We start from the raw sequence: 2855 nt of genomic DNA, 5'->3' as shown, positions 1-2855 counted from the left end.
GCATGAACTCTGGGCCTGGGCGCTGTCCCTCAGCTCTTCAGCTCAAGGCTAGCGCTCTACCACTTGAGCCACAGTGCCACTTCCGGCTTTTTTCTTTTTGCTTATGTGGTGCTGAGGAATCGAACCCAGGGCCTCGAGCATGCAAGGCAAGCGCTCTACCACTGAGCCTCCTTCCCAGTAGGGGCTCTGCATTTCTGACAGTCTTCTGCATGCTGCTGCTGATGCCTGAGCCACTTCTTGAGGGGTGAGGTTCTGGAGGTGGAGTGGTGTTCTGGCTGTTGGGGGTAAATCCCCATGGCAACCATCTCCAAAGGAGAGGAAGCAGACCCTTGGGTGATAAAAGTTCACTGAAAAGTTTACAACTTCTAGGGGGTCACTCTAGATTTCCAGATTCCTGCTTTTGGAAATACCAGAGGCAGGAACTCTTTTTTCAAACTTGTGGGTGTTATTAAAATTCTTTTTTTTTGTTTCCTCCAAATTTGCTTTACATAATTGGATGAATATAAATTAATGAACAGAAACTTAAGCAAGATACATGTAACAATTTAATAGAACCTGATAAATGAAATTCTTTCATTTTTTTTTCAAATTCATCTTTAAGTTTTTCCATCGTGGGGCTCATAGGGAAATTAACATATGGACATTACAGTTGAATGCCAAATTAACTAATTATGACATATTAAATACTTCTATAATGCAATCATGAAGACCCTTCATACCACTTGTGTTTTGTATTTAGAAAAGTGTTAGAATCACAAATTAAACTCAAAAAAAAGAGAAATATTTGACTTGTTATCTGGAGACTGATTCTCCTTTCAATAATGGTTTTTAGTGGTAACATCACTGAGCTGAACAAATAAGTCAACTTTTGAGAACATTAAGAAAAATAAACACATGCAAAATGTATAAAACACACTACTACATCTTTACTAGGCCATCTCTATTTCTAATACTTCAGAAACTTAGAGATTTAGCATACTCTTACATTAAATGCAAGAAAAAAATAAAGTAGAAATTCCTTTTTTGAGATCACAACTATGAAGTCAGGTGGTTATACAAATTCTGCATTTGTGTGCAAAACATTAAACACATTTACCTTTGTTCTTGTCAGTCACCTAGGACTTAACATAACTTTCGAAGAAACAGACACAGAGATGTTTTTGTATGACTTCAATAACCTCAGCACTACAGTAATGAGAGATGCAGTATCCTTTTGCTGTGTTTCAAGACTATAGGGAAGGAAGTCACAGGGAAGAGAATCAAATTATTACAACTAAGAAACTACTTCTTGTTAAGTTTCACCATGGTGCCACTTTCATTTTTACATAGTATGGTGGCATAATTCAAGCTCAATAAATCAGAAATCTTAATATTTAAAATTTATCTTGACTTTCAATTATTACCATATTAACAACCAAAAGAATTAGATAGAACATATAGAAAGGGTAATATTAAACCCACTTTGCTAGAGTTGGTTTCTTGACACATTAACTCATTTTTAATACAAAAGGGATAGTGCATCTCAATTTGCTTACAAGCTAGGAGATCACTTTGATTTCTGCATTTTCTAACTGCAAACAGAATAAAGCACTTATAAGAGGTTATAAACTCATTTTCAAGCATAGAGCCAGCCCCAATGATAATAATACACTATTTTTAAAGACCTAAGGCAATGAATTCCATTTCCAATGGAAAAAAAAAATGTGCAAACAAGCTTAAAACTACTTTTTTTTGTGCCAGTGTTATAAAATGTTGCTTTTAATAAAACCTTGACCCAAATGCCAGTAACTTCAGAAAAGAATCTGGGTAGAGGGAAGAAGAAAGTTATTTCATTTAGAAAAAATAGCCACTATCTTTTTCCTAATCTTCAACACACACAATTTAAACATATACAGATGCTTTAACACTACACAATTCCTATGTACTTGAGCAATAACAAAGTCTAAATACAATTATATTTTTAAACACTGGGTCAAGGTTTTACATAAAAATACAATCCTACTTTTTCCTGCTAAGTTTCTAAAATATCACATACTTTCCTCAACATCTGCAGCCATCCAGATATTTTTAGGAAATTTTTGTGCATGATCTTAATTCCTAATCCCTGGCTCTTTTGGCTCAGTGACAAAAGATCAAAACCGCCAAAAATGATGGTTCACTTGATGTCAGACGAGAGACCCTGGCTCAATTAGTCTCATAGGACGAAAGCAGTGCTGCATCAACTGGCTCCTTGCAGGAGGGGCATGTGAAAGATCTCATCAACCAGTCATCTATACAGTCCAGATGATAGATGTGCATGCACGGCAGAAATCGATTTGGGTCCCCATAAACAAAGTCCATCATACAGATCACACACTCTCGGATCTTTTTCTCTGATCCATCTCTTCCAGGGTCATAAACTCCTTTAGGCAGATGCTGTATAAGGCCTATTCTTTGAGCTATCCTAATTTGTTCCTCTTCAGTCAGCTGAGTTGCTAGCCGAGTCTGGCTGGGTATTGGATGATAGACTGGAACTGGAACTTGTTCCTGATATGGCAGCAGCGGCTCTTGATCTGGCTCCAGGTCCGAATCTGGCCAGGTCCGACTGAGACTGGTGCAGCAGGGAGATGTCATCCGAGGTGGGAGATTTGAGGCAGTTTCCCATCTTCCTGGGATGGGGCATGTGTGTGTGTGCGTGTGTGTGTACGTGTGCGTGTGTGAGAGAGATCTAGGGGAGGAGGAAAGCAGGGATGGGGGTCCTTCGAACGCTCTGCGGGGCAGCCTAGGTCGACAAAGTGGGGTCGACAGCAGGCCCGGGCTCAGGCAACGGCCTCCCTGCCCCCGGCATCACCGCGGGGCCGCTCATGCCAGTCCCC

At 39.6% G+C, this 2855-nt stretch overlaps 1 pseudogene; it reads right to left on the bottom strand.

The window, feature by feature from the left end:
• Positions 1-2180: 2180 nt before the first annotated feature.
• LOC138830261 (RING finger protein 11 pseudogene) lies at positions 2181-2644 on the bottom strand (annotated as a pseudogene).
• Between the last annotated feature and the right edge of the window lie 211 nt (positions 2645-2855).

Source organism: Dipodomys merriami, unplaced genomic scaffold (assembly GCF_024711535.1).
Source record: "Dipodomys merriami isolate MVZ:Mamm:240054 unplaced genomic scaffold, mDipMer1.0.p SCAF_187, whole genome shotgun sequence".
In the NCBI taxonomy this organism is placed as follows: Eukaryota; Metazoa; Chordata; class Mammalia; order Rodentia; family Heteromyidae; genus Dipodomys; species Dipodomys merriami.
This window is presented reverse-complemented; position numbering and strand designations above follow the sequence as displayed.